A 19,134-nucleotide genomic window follows, 5' to 3' on the forward strand; every position below is an offset into this window, starting at 1 on the left:
TCTCCTAAACTTCAGAGTCATTTCTTCCTTTGTCCCATTCTTCCTTCAAACACCAGTTCTGCAAGTATTTACTTAGCTTACTGGGGTGCTCGGCAGGTGGGTAACGTGGAGTAGACCAAAGGGACAGAAAACCCTGTCTTTGCTTTTAAGTTGCTAACAGTCAAGTTGGAGAGATAAGAAATTGCTAAGGTGGATATCGTTATGCACATTTTTAAGATAAAGAAACGGAAGCTTGAAAAGCTTAACTGATATGTCTGGGGTCACCGAGCTACCCCATATTTAGCTGAGACTCAAACCCAGATCTGATTCCTGGTCAGCCCTCCTTCCACTGCCCCCAGTTGCCTCAGTTCATGAGTGAGGTATGGATGGCTGTATCCGAAGGCTGTAGAATAGAGTGGACTGAGAAGAGGGAGAATCAGAGTCACAAGAAAAATCCAGGGGTGACGTGGAGATCTACAACATGGTTGCTGTGGAACTATTAAAGGTGCCTATTCAAGGCAGCATTTTCTGATTAGTCAGTGAACCAATTCGACCGTCCTGGGATTCTGGTGTGTCCAGCGCTGTGCGAAGTGCAGTGAAGAGCAAAAGTATATAATAGCATGACCTCAAAGAATTTACGTCTTCTTGAAAAGAACCTTAATAAAACAATGATAGTTACTAGGGAGAATTTCCCAAATAGCCCGGCCACCAGCTGCATGATCACACCACTCATATTTGTAGAGAAGACAATTCAGGCTGTTTAGTCCTATTGCAAGGTTGGGGGCAAGAAGGGACGTTGTCACTTGGCCCAAGTTAAGTAAACTCTCGGGAGAATTTTTCAATTACACATCATAGAAGCTTACCAAGTTACACCCATGTTATACGTGCCCGCCAGTGAATACATCCTGTTTTTTTCTGAAGCAATAGGACCTTCTTGCCTGTTGTTTTCGTTCTAGCAGATGATTTAAGGTCAAACATGCAACTTAGGTCAAATATCTGAATAATTGGCAGGAGTTCCTCTAAGTAAGATCAGCTCCTAGGGCACAGATCTGTAGGGAGGCCCGTATCTGTGCTGTAGGATGTCTGGGTTGAGAAGTAACAACCAGAGGGAACAGAACAGTTCCTTCTCTTCATTCCACCAACTAAATATTCAGTGAATGGTCATTCTACCTGGTACCTCAGGAAATGGCATCTCAGGAAACACTTTATGCTAAGACATCAGTAAATTGGATTTCATTCCTTAGGAATTTATGCTACAATATTTTTATTTGAAAGCTGTTATTATTATTTAGACTTAGTTCTGGGAAAAATAAAAAGAATGCAGGACTATATATTGGCAGACCAGCACTGACGCTGTCTGGAACATTTTGTGAAGTTTCCTCAGGCCTTTCCCAAGTGTCTCTTGTACAAAAGCCACTCTTCTTTTCCTATTGTATCTCCCTCCCTCACTTCTTTAGGTGCCAAATAAATGCAGTGAGTGGTCAACAAATGTTATCTAAGATGAGTTGGGTCCATGGTTCCCATCATAGGCTGCTGATTCCTGACCCGGAGCTTGTTCCTGCTCATTCTGGCTCAAGTGAATCCCAAGGTCCTTCTCTCCCCTATTCCGAATCCCACTCACCGTAAGAGGCCAGCCCCAGGCCCACCTCTCAGAAGCATCATGGGATCTAGAGCTGGACAGAAGGGTCTAGACTCCAGAGGATCCCTGGTTCACTGAATGTGGAGTGAGGTCCTAGTATTTTTTTAGTGAAATATTTTCTGGGTGATTCTGATGACCAGCCCGTGTTGGTAACGACTAGTTTAGTTTATCTCAGTGGTTCTCAAGTGTGATGGAGGTATCAGCTTCATGGGGAACTTGTTAGAGATGCAAATTTTCAGGTCTCCACCCCACACCAACCGAATCAGAGACTCTGGGAGTGGGGACCAGCAATCTCAGTACTAACAAGCCCCAAGAGATTCAAGCCTGAGAACCACCGGGTGATCTCTAAGGGGTCTTTTCTCTAGCCCTAAGGGAGTCTTTATGTTTTAAATTTTCCACAGACATCTGTGATGTCAGCTTAGTCTGCGGAGCACTTGACAAAGAAAACCAAGACCCAGAAAGTTACATGGCTTGACCAAGTTCCTAGTCATGCAGTGACCCAACCAGAGACTAGAAGCCTTGACTCCTGATCCTGGTAGAACTCGTGCTTCCTCCGTGCTTCGGCCTGCGGGGAGTCCAGCCTCGGAGAGCTTTTCCATCTCTAAACTCTTGTAAACATTTACCATACTCTTTATCGCTCCTTTGAGCTCCTAACCAAATTCCGCCTTGCCTTACTAATTAACCTTTCCGTGAGATTCCAGCTGAGGCAGGGTGTGGCCTCCTGGTGCAAGGCACGCTGTAATATTTGTCTTCTACCATACTGTCAGCCCTTCGGGCAAAACAGCTCTCCCCACTCCCGCCACCCCGTCCCTGTCCTCATCACAGCATGGGGTGGTTTATTTACATGTCTTTCCTCCTCTAGTGGAGACACAGAAGGCTCACTTAATATTAATAGAATGAATTGAATACATCTGCACGCCCTTCTGCTTTTTTTATAGTAATTTTTCTTTGATATTTTATTTTTGAGTGCATTATTTGTATTTAAAAGGTTTTTATGGGGCCGGCCCGGTGGCACAGCGGTTAAGTTTGCACGTTCTGCTTCAGCGGCCTGGGGTTCACTGGTTCGGATCCCAGGTGCGGACATGGCACTGTTTGGCAAGCCATGCTGTGGTAGGCGTCCCACATATAAAGTAGAGGGAGATGGGCATGGATGTTAACTCAGGGCCAGTCTTCCTCAGCAAGAAGAGGAGGATTGGTGGCAGATGTTAGCTCAGGGCTAATCTTCCTCAACAAACAAACAAACAAACAAAACCCAGAACTTTCTCATCACCCCAAAATGAAACCCAATTCCCCTCTACCTCCAGCCTCTGGCAACCATCAGTCTGCTTTCTGTCTCTATGGATTTGTCTATTCTGGACGTTTCATATAAATGGAATCACACAATACGTAACCTTTTGTGTGTAGCTTCTTTTCCTTAGCATCGTTTTTTGAGGTTCATCCATGCTGTCGCATGCATCAGTACTGCATTACTTTTTATGGCTGAATAATATGCCATTGTATGGATAGACCACATTTTGTTTATCCTTTTGTTCTCTGATGGACATTTGCGTCGTTTCCACCTTTTAGTTATGGTTGATAGTGCTGCTGTGAACATTTGTGTACAAGTATTTGTTAATTTTCAATTCTTTTGGTCATCTGTTTGCTTTTAAAATGTAGAGTTGATACGTGTTTTGGTGGGTGATAAGGGACAATAGGCTCCTATTTCGCCAGAGGGGTGAGCCCCAAATGGGCACCTTAATGCCATGCTCATCTTCACAGGCGTAGTCACATTTTTTTTTGTCCTCTTTCAGGTCTCACATCATTATTCTTTTGTAAAAACCTAAATGGCTGCAATGGAGAAATTGCATGACCCAGCTCATTTTCTGTAACCCAAGGGTGGGGACCCTGCCCAGCCTTCAGCTTTCATGAGAAACTCGCCCTGGTGAAGGACTTTCAGTTAACTAGCACGGTGTAAAGGGGGAGGTTTTTTGGTTTTTCTACTTAATCACAACTTCCTGTTTTTTCAGAAGGATGAAAAGATTATTATTAATATAAAAAGGTACCAGATATTAGACAGCAGCTAAGAAAGCATTTTCTGAAGGTGACTTTTTGATGACTGAAAAAAACACTTTATGTAATATTTCTATTAACTGAAGAATTCCAGTTTTAGGCCCATGTACCCAGCTGTGATAAATCAAAATTTCCCTAGTTTGGCGGTGTGTAAAGAAAACACAGTGTATCTCCAGTAGCTACTGAAAGGAAACAAACACAAAAAGAAATGGAAGCTGCGAAATGCTAATATCTCTTCAGAGACTTGGAGCAATTTCCAGAAGCCTTTGCTTCTCTTTGTAGTCTGGTTGCTATGGCTCTGTCTTCATTATTGCAAAATACTGTCGGAGACACTCCCGTGAGTGGTTCAATGAAAGGACTGATAACTGCAGAGGCGCTTATAGATCCCTATCTTTCAGGCTCTCCTCCCAGCCTGAAGCTTTCTGACTAAGCCTTTTCTCCCACCTTCTATGGCTTCTGGGGCTGCCAGTGATTAAAGCAGCACAGGAAGAAATCAAAGAAAATGCCACTCTGAGAGCCAGTTCGCTGCTGAGGCTCTGGGGGCTCTATGTGACAGGAATACCAAGCTGAAAGTTGGCTGAATTTAGAGATACAAGAAGGTTAGACCTTGCAAATATTCTCCCTGGAGAGCTCACATTGCGGGTTAAGATGGGCCAGTGGGAGTCTCCAGTCTTCAGATGGGAACTGACCTCGTGGTGATGCACGTGAATGTGTATATTCAAAGGAGACTCTTTGCTGGGGACAATAACGCAGGGAGCTTTGGAGAAAGCATTCAGACAAATGGTGGCTGATCACCCTCTTCTCTCTGCCCTTTCCTCCTTAGCAACGAACGGACCCATAACCATCTCTACCTTGGCCTTCTTCCCTTCCTTCCCAGTGGAAGAGGGTTCCTCTTCCAGTCCACGGGAGCCCAAGGAGCCTCCCTGTATGTCTCTTTGTAAGTCAGCTTTATTGAGGTATAACATACACAATAAATGACATCCATTTAAAGCGTACAAGTTGTTGAATTTTGATGCCATGAAACCACTGCCAAAATCAAGATACAGAATATCTCCATTACCTCCAAAAATTTCCTCGTACCTCTCTGTTGTTCATTCCTTTCTCTCTACTTCTAACCTTAAGCAACCACTGATCTACTTCCCATCACTCTAGGTTAGTTTGCATTTTCTAAAACGTCATGTAAATGGAATCATGCAGTACGTATTCTTTGTTGTCTGGCTTTTTTCACCCAACATAATGATTTTGAGATTCATCCATATCGTGTGCATAGCGGTCAGTCGTGCCTTTTCATAACTGAGTTATATTTTGTTGTATGGATGCACCACTTTTGTTTATCCATTTTCCTGGTGGTTGGGTTGTTTCTAGTTCGTGGCTGTTGATTCTCCTCTATCTTTAATTGCTTCCTCTCTTCTGGCTCTACCGTCTTAACATAGAGATATGCTCAAGTCTCTTCCATATTTTAAAAAAACACTTTCTTGATCCAGCAACCTTGTGTGCCCAGTCTCAGAACAGTGATGAATTGGGCTTTTCTGGGGGTATTCTGAGGATTTCTACGCATAATCCAAACAAACCAGGCAGGCAAATGTAAGTGTCACAGTCGTGGGACAAGCCAACCTTTGTGGACATAGTTTATCCAAGCTGGACGTTTCTCAGGGCTGGCTCTCAGTCTCTTGAAGTGGCTGCCTTAGATTGGGATCCCCCTGGGTTATTTTTCTTCCTCTTTCTGGACCAAATAACCATTCTGTGCCTCAGTTTCCCCCTTGGAAATCAGGAAGGACCTTTACTTATAATTATTTAAAATTAGCGAACTAAGCAAAAATGGAAGAATATTTGCTTGGGTAGGGAAAAGACAGTGGCTAAATCTTAAGTATCTCTATCTTGTCTTCTTGTGCATTTTAAGTATGCTTATAATTAGGGTCAAGAATAACTACTTGTTTTAAATCATAAAGTACAGGACAAGTTGTGCTACTAAAATCATAAGGGCTGCAGATGTGGCATCAGTGATATACAGAATGGTTTGTGATAAAATTGGTGAACTGCCAGGTCCTGATACTGTGCCTAGTACATAGTGGGCACCGAAGAAATGTCAAATGACTGACCTCTCTCCCCAGTGAGGCAGACAGGTGGGCTAGATGCTCTGTTATCCTAACCCATCTAAGTCTTTTTTGGACGTTGGGTTGGCAATGGGACCTGGGGCTGCACCAGAGATTCACCATGAGGCTGGACAGAAGGTGGGAAGATGAGGACAAGGTGTTTCCATAACCCCAGATGAAAATGGTTGTAGTGACTGTAAGAGGCCAAACAGAATTCCCCAAGAGTATTTAAAATCATGGCCTTTGAGGTAAGAGGTGACTGGACTCACAGCTGTGGGACTTGCAGAAAGTCATTAAGCCTCCCAGAGCTTCAGTGTTATCGTGTGTAAAATGAGTGTTCCAACACTAAACTCCAGTGTTGTTTAAGGATGACAGGAAATGATGGACACAGAGTGTTCACCATGCATGCCCAGATTATTGTAGGTGTTTAAAGGCAGTGATGAGGATGATGATGATGATGCTAATATTTCAAGGAGGCCTGCTCTCCGTTGTGTTTCTGTGATAGAATGATGGGCCCCAAGATGTCCATGTCTTAGTCCCTGAAACCTGTGAATATGTTACCGTACATGACAAAAGGGATTTTGTAGATTGGTTAAATTAAGAATCTGGAGATGGGAGATTGTCCTGGATTGCCCTGGTGGGCCCAATGTAATCACAAGGGTCCTTATACGAGGGAGGTAGAGAGAGATTGGAAGATGTGATGCTTTGAAGAAGGAAGAAGCATCCACAAACTGAGGAATGCTGGTGGCCTCTAAAAACTAGAAAAGGCAAGGAAATGCACTCTCCCCTAGAGCCTCCAGAAGGAACCAGCCCTGTTGACACCTTGATTTTAGCCCAGTGAGAGCCATTTCAGACTTTTGACCTCCAGAACTGTAAGATAACAAATTTGTGCTGTTTTGAGCCACTAAATTTGTAGTAATTTGCTACAGCAGCTGTAGGAAACTAACACCGTCTCTGTGGCAAAGCCAGTGTGATTAACTAGGATTCCAGTTCCTGAACCCTTGGTCACCACCATTACAGGTTCCCAGGGGAGATACACAGACAGGACATTCCAAACAAATGGATAATGCTTTTTACTAACTACAGCCTTGGCCCCACACCTCTAGGTGGGAACGCTAGCTTTGGCAAGGTTGCCTAGGCCCTGGGTGGCTCTCAAGGAGCTGAGTAATCCTGAAAATGCGGCTGTAAGGCAATCTGTGGAAAGTTGGCCTTTCAAGGGCCCTGCTTTGCCTACAGCTTTGACTTTGCATTTTCACTTGCTGAGAATTAGGTCATTCAAAGTGAGATACTTTAGAGGCAAATGATTTCTGACCTTCCCTGAAATGACACTTCCTTGACATCAAAACTCACAATAATTTAATATATCACTGCGTCTTTATTCTGAATAGCATTCGAGGGTAGAAAGTTCTTTTGGGATCCTAGAATGCTATTAAGGTGCCTTAACCCTTGTGTTGAGAGCATTTACTTGGCTCTAATTTATGAAATGGATCATGGACGCTCTTCAGAGAATGCTACACACATAGGATTCTATTTGTTTCCATATACTTAATTTCTTGCTGATCTAGCCAATATATGTTGAATATAGACCTATGATATACACTTTAATATTTTATTAATTGATATCTTTCAAGAAACCATGTGCCAAATATAAACTTTTAGAGAAAACAAATTGGTAGTGAATGGAATTTAGAGGACTACGTGTTCAATATGTAGAAAGCTGACTGCTACACTAGCATGGTCATTTATTATTTATTGAATTTGCTTAAATAGTCTTTCCAGTGCAATGCTCATAGTAGGCTCATAGTACTCAATAATTAATCAATTTAAAAAATATATCTGGTTCTATCATACTTTGGCTTTATGAACAGGGACACTGCAACCTAAGCATAACCAAATATCCTCATTTCCAGGCACTGGGCAGTGGATCAGAAAGACAGCCCATGCCCAGTTTATTGACTCCTAGGGACGCACAATGGTAAAAGCAAGACATAGTAATTTACAAGTGAAACTGAAGGTTGTTTTTTCCCTTGCTTCATCATTTCACGTCAACACAGTAGCTTGTGAGTTGTGTTTGACACAGCCACACTCTGTAACCTATCATCTCCTATCTGGTTCGATTTAAATTACCTTAACTACTCAGAAATATCTTCTGAATTAGATCAACAGACACAGGCATCTATATGGGAAAGTATGAGAGTTTAAAATGTGGTTTGGAAATTGAAATACAGGCAGAAAAAAACTATAAGGTAGTATATAATATCAATTGAATGGAACAGAATATATTGTAACTACAAAATAAAGATAATCTTTTCTTTAACAGTCAAAGTACAATGATCTGATTTGGCCATGAATTTTTATTGAGATGTAATTCGCATAGCATAAGAGTCACCTATTTAAAAGTGTACAGTTCAGGGGTTTTTAGTGTATTCACAGAGTTGTGCAACCATCACCATAATCAATTTTAGACCATTTTCATCAATATCAAAAGAAACCCTATACCCATTAGCAGTCACCCTCATTTCCCCCCATTCCTTTAATCCCACCCCAGCCCCAGGCAACCACTAATCTACTTTCTGTCTCTATAGACTTGCCTATTCTGAATATTTCATGCAAATGGAATCATACAGTATCTGTCCATTCACCAGTTGATAGACATTTGGGTTGTTTCCAGTATTACGAATAATGCTGCTGTGAACGTTCATGTACAAGTTTTCGTGTGGATGTATGTTTTCACTTCCCTTGGGTATGTACCTAAAAGTGGAATTGCTGGGTCACATGGGAAGTCTCAGTTTAACCTTTTGAGGAACTGCCAGGCTGTTTTCCAAAGCAGCTGCACCATTTTGTATTCCCGCCAGCGCTGTATGAGGGTTCCATTTTCTGCACATTTTTGCCAACACTAGTTTTTGTCCCTCTTTCTATGATAGCCACCCTAGTGTGTGTGAGGTAATATCTTATTGTGGTTGGCTGTGAGCCTTTTGATAGGTCCATGGCTTTAGGGAAAGAAGTGCGGGGTCGGGGTGAGGAAGATCAGGAGCAAAGGCTTGAGGGAGGAAGCCTCCTCCGCCAGCACGTTGATTGCCCCTGCTGAAGGCCGGTCACTTTGGTCTGCATAAAGGATCTGTGTAGGGAAACAGTGAGGGATGAAACTAGAAAACTCCATCAGAGGGGAAACTGCGTGAAGACGAGCAGAGGGTCCTGCAGGCTGGGTCAATGTGTGCAGGAAATGGTAGAGACATTGAAGGGAGTACTATGATAACGTCTAGCTCTGTGAGAATTAATTCGGACGCACAGAGCATCTTGCACAGGAGAGAGGGACAGATGCTGGAAGCGTTGCATGTGGGTTGGCATCATTGCATGTGGGTCAGTAATCGGATTGGGATGCTGGTTTTGCATAAGAGATGACAAATGAAAACCTAGTGACCCTCAGAGTTCCAGCCTGGGGCCCTGGGAAAATTCTGGTATCCTAAGAGAAATAAGGAAGTTAGGGGAAGAAGCTATTTTATGGGGTGGATCAGGGACCGGGCAATTTTCATATTATAAATGTCAAGTCTGAGGGTGTTTTGGACAGCAGGAGGAATGGAAGGTGGAAAGAAGTATTGGTTAGAACAGGGAGTGACAAACTCCGGTCTGTAGGCCAAAGCCAGAGCACAGTCTGCTTTTGTCAGGCCCAGGAAGAATGGTCTTTACATTTTTAAATGGTTGGGGAAAAAAATCTAAAGAAGAATAATATTTTTGTGACAAGTGAAAATTACATGAAATTCAAATTTCAGTGTTCACAAATGACATTTTACTGGAACACTGCCATGCCCATTCATTTACATATTGTCTATGGCTGCCTTCATGCTGTGAAGACAAGTTGAGTAGTTTCAACAGAGACTATACATACATCTCACAAAGCATAAATATTTACTATCTGGCCCTTTGCACAAAAAGTTTGCCAACTCTTGGGTTAGAGAGAAATTTGGGAGGTGCATTCTCCTCGTCATAATACTTAAAGCTGAAAAGGTAAGTAACCCAAATTGAGAGAGTGTAGAGGAAAAAGCAAGTGGGGCCGGTCCTCCGGGCTGCTTCTGTTTAGGAAACAGAGGGACATAGACGAGTCAGTGAAGACAGTAAATAAGTTTAAGTAAACCTCAACTTAATTAAACATGTCAACTCCCAGACTGTTTTATTGCTTGGTATTTCAAACACACTCCTAAGAGGAAGATTAGCTAATAAAGTCGCAACCTGGGGTCGCTTTCAGCTGGAAGCCGGAGCAACCTATGATGAGAAGTTTGTCTTTGGCAAATCCCCACCTCCAGTCTTTCCCTTCCTCCTCCCACGACACTGTGAGGTGTCTCATTCCTGCCTTACTCAGAAAGGGGTATGAGGAAGAATATTTCACTAAGGTCAATGTTTGATAAAAGTTCAAAGTGCTCTTCCTGCCCTAAAACTTGGATCTTAATAGAGGGACTTGGAGACACTATCAGGAACTCTCAACTCTGGAAATTTCGGGCCCTTGCAAAGGGGCAGACAGGGAGATGTGTAAGAATACCGGGGGGCAGGGGGATCCTTGCACTGTCCCTCCAACCAGGCCAATTGTGTGTGCTAGGTATGCAGGGATTGAACCCACCAGCTTGCCAAGTGGCCCTGGATAAGTCACTTCAGAATTCTGTTTTGGTAACTCATGTGGAAGTAGGGAATAAATTCTAAGTCACTTTTAAACAAGAGGCACAAAAGCATTCGAGTCTCCAGTATTTGCTCGATTAACCACTGCAGACGGGCTATGTCAATAATAATGAAGTTTAGAGGAAAACATGTCCATTAGAGTTACTGGTGAAATTGTTCTTTCCTCTCCTTGGACTCAGCACAAGGAATGGGGACCAGGAAGCCATTCCCAGGAATTACCTTCCCCTCCCACTCTTGAGTACGTGGCAAGGCGACCGCTGTGGCTGAATGCCCAGGCCCAGAGCCATGAGTACTAACCTGTGCCCTTGAAAGCAGGAAACACATTGTCTTCACGGACTCTGCTCTCCTGGAGCAAACACCGCAGCTCTTGCAGGAGGCCCCTGTGAGCCCAAATTTAGCAAAGCGTTTGCTCGTCAACCATTGCTCCATCTTACATTTGTTTCTGGGGTTATTCAGGAAGTACTGACTGGTGCCAGTGCCCTGTGAAGTATGTATGTAATAAATTATCCTTCATATCTTTCTACACACACACCCCTACTCGCTTAGCTTATCTTACCCAAGGGCCTAGGAGAGCTACAGAGGAACAACGTTAGCCGACTTTACAACTCTGCTTGGGGAAGTCAGACCCTGGATTCTCCCTCCACCCCCCACCCACTCAAATTAGTATACACTCGGGCTCCTTCTGAGTATGTGCCCATGGCAAGTTCACTGCTGACTGGTAGTTGATGAAAATAATGCCTCAGTGTCTATGCAATATGGAGCCATCAAAACCTTCATAATGCAGGGTAACTGCTGATCTGGGAATGATCTGGTCCACTAAGCATTGACCCCTCCCTTTCATATACAGGGAAACTGAGGCCCAGAGAATGTTAAGTGCTTGTAAAAGGTAATAGTTGAAACAAAATTTGAAATAGAACTCAAGGGGCTGGCCTCGTGGCGTAGTGGTTAAGTTCAGCTTGGTCCACTTTCGCAGCCAGGTTCACGAGTTTGGATCCTGGGTGTGGACCTACACCACTCGTCAGCCATGCTGTGGGAGCGAGCCACATATAAAGTAGAGGAAGATTGGCACAGATGTTAGCTCAGGGTTAATCTTCCTCAGCAAAAAAAAAGAAAAAGAAAGAAATAGAACTCAAGGCACCTTGACTCACAATCCAAACCATCTTTCTACCAGTCCCAGCTGAGTTCATGCATGTAAAAAACTTGGTAAAAAAAATTATAACACCCATGAAGATGTTAACCGCCATTATTTATTGTTACTAATTATAAATGACCCATCTTTCAAGATGCCTCTGACAATATCTTGCCAGAGACATTTCTAATCCCACCCTAAGAAACAATCTCTGAGACCCAAGGAGCCACCAGAGACCCACATCCGGAGGGGTGAGGGAGTGAGCAAAGGGCAGGCTGTGGAACGTAATTTTGCAGGAAGAAATTTTTAAAAAATCTTTAGTGCAAACCCCTCCAGCTCTGTGTGATTTTGTGCTTTTGTTTAGGTTAAACTAGGAAAAACACCAAATTCTTGATTGTGAGGAATTTTTCAACAGAGAATAAAAGACCATAAATGCCCATGAGCCACCCTGCCTCGGAAAGCCAGAGAGCCCCTGGATTAAAGTTTGCAAATTAGAGGATGAGTCGAAACATCTGAAAATGGGTGACAAGGCAAACTTTATACAACAAACGACAGAGCTATGTAACTACGTGAAAATAGAGAAATAGCTGGATAAAAAGAGCCATGTGAATGATGGATGGACGCACAGATGGATGCATGAGAAGGAAGGAAATAAGGAAGAAAGGGAGAAAGGAAGGAAGAAAACAGACCAAAATGTTGTTGTAGTTGATCTCCGGGTGGCAGGTAATTTTAATTTTCCAACTTTTGCTTCTCTGTATTTTACATATTCTTGTATTTTATAATCAGTAAACAACAACAGTAACTCTAGTAATAAAGGCAACATTAAAAGGGTTGCTTGACAATGGCAAACACAAACCCCTTCAAATTTCTAACTGCTTCCCAGCAATTCTGCTTTCCCTGGGGCTCTGCCCGGTTCCTCAGCAACATTGAGGTTTCAAAAAATCCCACTTGATTGAAGTCCAGACCACATCTAAGATTGAACTCCGTAGATTTAAACCTTTCTCTGATCTTTTTGGCAACTTTTACTTGCTGGAGATAAAATGACACCAACCCACTGTTTCATTTTCCTGTAGATCCAGCCACAGCAATCCAAGGCCTGGCTCTGTCATTTGGTTTCTGTCAGTACTGGTTCAATTCACCCATGTGAAAATGTCTTTGAAACGAGGACCTCCACTCAACACCTCCGGGTGAACTTTAGGGCCTTGATTGAAGAATCTGAAACCACTTGACAAACTTAATTTGAATCGCAAAGAGCTGCTGGCCCAAAGCCAAGACTTATCTCTTAGCCCTGAGAAAATAGCTGTTTTGATATGTTAATCATTTAGCTAGTAAGAGCTCTCTGCTGTTTTATCTTTCATCTACCAATTGCTTAACAAAATTCCTCTACAGTACTTTAATATTATTTTTTAACTTTACAGTACTCTTAAGGCTAAAATATATAATATATATCCCAGCTACTAAAAACGTTGAGAAATAATAAGCTTTGACTCAAACAAATGTGAAAACAGGAGAAGGAAAGTTTAGTGACATTTGGATGTAGTTCATTTTTAAACCCAGATCAAAAAAGGCTACTTATACTGGGAAAAATATATGTTGTCCAGCATGTTCTGGAAAATTCATTTTAGGGCTTTGGAAACACTTAGGTGGAATTGTAGGAATCTCTGAGAAGCATGAACTATAATTTTTTTTTTAACTTCAGTAGAATTTGTGACATTTGTGTTTAATTGTGTTTGGTTTCAGAGACTGAAACAACAGATATTGTAATTTTCTTTTTTTGGGGGGGGGGAAGATTAACCCTGAGCTAACTACTGCCAATCCTCCTCTTTTTGCTGAGGAAGACTGGCCCTGAGCCAACATCCGTGCCCATCTTCCTCTGTTTTATACAGAACGTGTGCACTTAACCACTACGCCAACAGGCCAGCCCAGATATTGTAATTTTTAAGCATGTGTTTTTATCTCTAATATGTGCTAGGAACTCTGCCATTATTATAAGAGAATAAAAGTTGAATAAGATTTGGCACAGTGACTGGCACCTTATAGAGGAGCAATTAATAATTATCCAATTAATGGATGACTAAAATCTGGTCTTATTTACATACAATTGAAAGTGTTACGCAACCCCATTAGGAGTAGGGTTTTAAGATTTTTATATCAGATTACTGGAAGTCTTACAAACCACACAATTCCTTGTAGGAGATATTCTAACTGTATCCATATTCAACTATGTTTTAATGAATATGAGTGTCTATGATAAAGAGATCTTAATATAATAGTATTAACAATAATACCATCTAGCATTTATCAAATGCTTACTTCTTGGAGAGTACAGGTTTACCTGTTTTCCTTTATATCTTGTTTAATCCTCACAATCGGCAGGGTTTTTTTTTTTGAGGAAGATTAGCCCTGAGCTAACATCTGCTGCCAATCCTCCTTTTTTCTTGCTGAGGAAGATGGGCCCAGAGATAACATCTGGGCCCATCTTCCTCTATTTTATATGTGGGATGCCTGCCACAGCATAGGTTGGTAAGTGGTGCCTATGTCCACACCTGGGATCTGAACCTGCAAACCCTGGAGCCACCAAAGCAGAGCGCATGAACTTAGTGCTATGCCACCAGGCCGGCCCCACAATTGGCATTTTTATTGTTATTGTTGTTACAGATGAGGAAATTGTAGCACAGAAGGTTAAGTACTTCCCAGCACCCAGAGCTAGACAGCGTTGAGGGCAGGAATCAAAACAAGGATTCAGATTTCAGGCTGCAAAGCCGCTTTGCCTCTACTGTACTACTTCTTGTAAAAATGCTAGGAAACCTGATTTGTAAGGCAACTTGTTAGCCTTAGTTTAGACTTTTTGAGTATATGATTTAAATGATAAATCATACAGTCGATGTTATGTCACAGGAAGCTAACTCTGTCAGCCATGTGGGACATGGACTGGAGTTACGGGAGCCTGGGGGCTGGTTGGCCGGCACATGACTGTTACAGTTAACGCAAGGGACAGAGGATAAGGGCTTGAGGGGAGAACTTGGAGGGTATGGGGCGGATTCAAGCGATAATTCCAGCAGGATTTGTTAAATCCATGGAAAAGGGGAAGAGGAGAGCGTTTAACATTATTTTGAGGTTTTTAGGGTAGACTCCTGGGTCGTGGTGGTGCCATTTCCACGAGGAGTTTGGAAACTGGGCAGGAGGAGGGAATTTGGGGGTGGTGGGTGCAGGGTGGCCGGTAAGGAGCTTGGTTTGGGAGGTGTGTCTTTGGGAGTGAGTCTCCACAGAGAGGCGGGCTGCACAGAGGGCAGCTGGAATACAGCCCTGGGGGTTAAGGGCCGTGTTGCCTGCAGAGTGGAAATTGTCTGCTCCCAAACAGCACACATGTCAGAAATTAGAAGGGCATGTCTATTAAATTGTATAGTTTTTAAAAATTTTAACTTTCAATAACTCTAGGTAGGAAACCAAACTAAATGCTAGAATTCAGTGCACTTCTGCCAATTTTTGTTCAGAAACAATGAGCTGCTTTCCATCAGCTCAGTCACACAAAAGCCTTTCCTGGTTTCGCCTGGATCGTTTATGCCCTTCCTTCCCAGACATGTCCACTCTCCCAGATTTAAATAAAATTCCTCTCCCAAGGGAAGGTAGAGTTTTAACGTCCCAAGGCTTGCCTGCTGGCTACTCTGTGTCCTCAGACCCTCTGTTGCTGTATTATGGTATCGTGTAATCTGGACTTAAATTTAAAATTACAGTGTAGGTTGCAGCTGTAGCCTGGGGCTTTGTGCAAAGCCTGCCACTCAGGCCCTTTCCTCCATGACATCATCGCTTTTCTATTTACAGAGAGCTTCACTTTTACTTAAGACGAGTAACAAAAGAGAACAATGGGCACTGGCAGCAGTGACGTCTTGGTGTGGAGAAATCAGCAACCAGCCTCAGACGGGCAGACTTCCTTATCCTACCAGGAACTCGCAGAAAGGAACAGTTTCCATCTTCCACTTTAAAGGCAAAAGAGCAGTTTTGACCCTATGTATATATCACAGTGCATTCTGGCTTCTACTGGGGCAGAAACTTCCCCGAAACCCTACAAGGGCAGCTGTTTCTCATTAAGAAGAATCCATCCCTGATGAAGGTGATAATAATGTTTCCAGGGACGCCTGTTCCGGGTGTCTCTCTGCAGTGAACTTGTGAACTCTTTGACTTCCTGCTCTAAGAGGAAGTCTGCTCTCTGAAGTGCTCTGATGTTTCTCCTCTCTTTACCCAGCTTTTCAGTTGATTGTGGAGACTTTCCAGAGTTTCCATTCGTTTTGCCCCTATCCCGCTGTCTCAGCAACCTAGTATGAGAGGGAAAAAACCACTAGTATTTTTACAATCCATGTGAAGATATATCAAGCCAGCCATTCACAGCTGAATTTCCACATAACTCCATGGGTTTGGCAGAAGAACAAATGTCAAATTTTGGCAAACATTTTTGGCATAGTCCACACTGTGATATAATAGCAAGGCCATTAAAAGGTTAAAATATTTGTATCTTGGGTAGGCATAATACATCTTTAATCTCTAAACATCCCTTACCGTGTAGCTCGTGGTTTGCTACCCTCAATGTCTACTCCCACTGCATCTCTCTGCAGGGGTCTTCTGAGGAATGATCAGTTAATAAGGCCACAGGAAGTCTAGCTATACTTGTCACTTTCTCTGGATCAGGAAATGAGGCCTTCTTCTAGCAAAGAATAAGTGACTCAAGATGGGGAGCAACAAATTGAGAATAATTGAGAAGTCTTCTGTTGACAGACACAGGATTTATCAGTTTAAGGACTAGTTGTCCTTTCAATCCTGGATAAATTCCCATCTGGCTTGAGTAGTATGGACTGTTTTTATTTGTTTGTTTGCTGGAAAATAATATAGATATGACTGAGTTTTTAATAAGCCTCAATACTTGGATAAGTACAGAATGTGACAAGGTTGAAGATGCTGTAAATCATTCCCAATGAAGGAAAGGAGAGAAGGACAGGTGAACCTGAGTTCAAAGGCAACACACAACTTCCAAGAACTCTTTGATGGAAGACCTCTTCTGAGAGAGGAAGATATTTACAAATGAGGAGAAATATTCTATAATAAGAGTGTGCACCATACAGTATAGGAGGATAGAGAAAGAAATGACTCTTTCTATGGCTCTGTAGGGGAGTCAGTGGAAGCATTTGGGCTAAATGGTGGATGAGTAGGATTTGCCAGAAGGGGAATGGGTGAGAGAGAATTCCCTGCGGAAGGAACAGCATACGCAAAGGCACAAAATTGTGAAGAAACAGGGTGTGTTCAGGGAAAGCCTAGAATTTGAAATGGTTTCAGTATAATATACATGGGAAGTTGGCCATGAAGGATCATGTTGAATTTTATCCATTGATCAACTAATGATGGCTGTGGTTGTTTTGTCCTATATATGTTGATCAGGTTATCTATTTTTTTTTGGATTTTTATGCAAATGGAATAGCTCAGAATTACCAGAATAAAAAATCATGTAAACATATTTTAAAATCAAATAGTGCAAAAAACTTATAAGAAAAACAAGAGTTCTTTGCCCCAGCCTTCCACATCCTCAGTCCCGTTCCCCAGAAGCAGCCATAGTCAACCTTTTGGGAGAACCATGTCTACCTTCCACCAAATGCTTGATCCTTATCTACCATAATATAAAGTCAGTGCAATATGTCTAAAAATTAGACTAGAGCTGTCCCAGTTCTCCCAATTGTGGTATCACAATTTTTGGTTAAATCAATATTTACATTATTACATATTTCCCCTTGAGTCAAAATTATATTATTTTCATTTGTTTAGTTTTTATGTACTTCTTGCTAATTCTCCTCATATATTCCAACATATGTATGCTCCAAAATGCAATATAATATCTCAGATTTATTTGTTTATCATTTATTTTTTTCCCTTGGTGACATCCTTTCTGGAATCTTTTGTCTTCCTGCTTCAGTCTGAGCTGGTTGCTTTCGAGACTTGCTGTATGACTATCCTCCTAGGATTTCTTCCTCCTACTCTTCTGTGTTGGATCCCCTGATTCCCTGATCGCATATGTAGTAGTTTTAAAACACAGCTGAAAATGCTTTGACACTCTTCCCATCAATGGTAGTATCTATGTCCCCTCCTCTTGAATCTAGGTGGGCTTGTGGCAGCTTCAAACACTAGAGGATGGCAGACGAGATGCTACATGATTTTTGAGGCTGGATCAGAAAAAGCCCTGAAGCCCTGCCTTGTTCACTGGGAACACTTGCTCTAAGAGTCCTGAGCTTCCATGTACTAAGTCCAACCACTCTGAGACCGCTGCTGGAAGAATACATGTAGATGCTGCAGTAGACGGTCCTACCTGAGCCTGTCCTTCAGCCATCCCAACCCGGGGGCCAGACACGTGACTGAAGGACCAGCGTGGAAGTAGATCCTTTAGCTCCTGCTGTTCCAGTCTCCAGCCATTTGAGTTACTCTCAGGAATGCGAGTCATTCCAGCTGAGACCTCAGATATTGTGGAGGAGAAAAGAGCTATCCTTGCTGTGTCCTTTTTGAATTCCTGACCGCATAATAACTTTTTTATGCCACTACATATTTGGGTGGTTTAGTGCACAGCAAAATATAACCAGCAAACCATATTTTCTTTCCTTCCTTCCTTCTTTCCTTCATTGTTTTTGTTTGTTTGTTTATTCTCTTCTTTTGGTAGAATATATCCACCAGTGTTTTTCTGAGAAAGAATATATGGGAGGTAAATTTTTGAGTATTTTTCTATCTGAAAATGTTATTTTAACCATTCATTTGATTGATGCTTTGACAGCTTATAGAATTTTTATTTAACCTTTTAAGATATTACTCCTTCGATTTCTAGTATCCTATGTCCCTATTAAGAGAAACAAGGTCAATCCAATTCCTGATCCTTTGTATGTTATCTGCCCACATTCATCCCTCCCGAGAAGGTTTTTATTTTTTTAAAAAAAATTTCTCCATTTGCAACAATGTGGCTGGACCTTGAGGGTATTATGTTAAGCAAAATAAGCCAGACAGAGAAAGACAAACACTGCATGATTTCACTCATATGTGGAAGATAAACAAACACAAGGACAAAGAGAACAGATTAGTGGTTATCAGAGGCGGGGGAGGGTGGGTGAAACGGGTAAAGGGGCACGTTTATATGGTGACAGATAAAAATTGGACTATTGATGGTGAGCACAATGCAGTCTATACAGAAACTGATAAATAATAATGTACACCTGAAATTTCACAATGTTATAAACTGTTATGACCTCAATAAAAAAAAAGTTCTCTTGGTATGAAATTTCACAATGCCTGGATGTTGCTCATGTTTCTATTTATTTTTGCTGTATTTATTTTGCTCTCAGTGAGTTTTAATCTGGAGACCCTTCTGTTTTAGAATATATTTACATACTATGTGTGGGGGACTGGCATTGGCCACCCCAAGATATGTCTCTTTGGCATGAGGATTATTTGGGGCTGGGTACTTTTAATAAACTGGGACAGGGAAGGAGGCTCTGAGGAGTGGAAATTGCTTACTATTTGTTAAGAAACATTTACATTTGTAAGGGAAACCTCCA

At 42.1% G+C, this 19,134-nt stretch overlaps 1 long non-coding RNA gene across 1 annotated transcript in view; it reads left to right on the forward strand.

Annotated features, from left to right (window-relative positions):
• The window catches only part of LOC111771458 (uncharacterized), a 57,406-nt gene extending 38,544 nt beyond the window's left edge, over positions 1-18,862 (forward strand). Inside the window, exons 3-4 of the long non-coding RNA XR_002805321.2 lie at positions 11,922-12,280; positions 15,380-18,862. This is a non-coding gene — a long non-coding RNA (uncharacterized lncRNA). The remainder of the gene's footprint in view (positions 1-11,921; positions 12,281-15,379) is intronic.
• Positions 18,863-19,134: the final 272 nt, after the last annotated feature.

The sequence above is a fragment of the Equus caballus genome, chromosome X (assembly GCF_041296265.1).
Source record: "Equus caballus isolate H_3958 breed thoroughbred chromosome X, TB-T2T, whole genome shotgun sequence".
Taxonomy (NCBI): domain Eukaryota; kingdom Metazoa; phylum Chordata; class Mammalia; order Perissodactyla; family Equidae; genus Equus; species Equus caballus.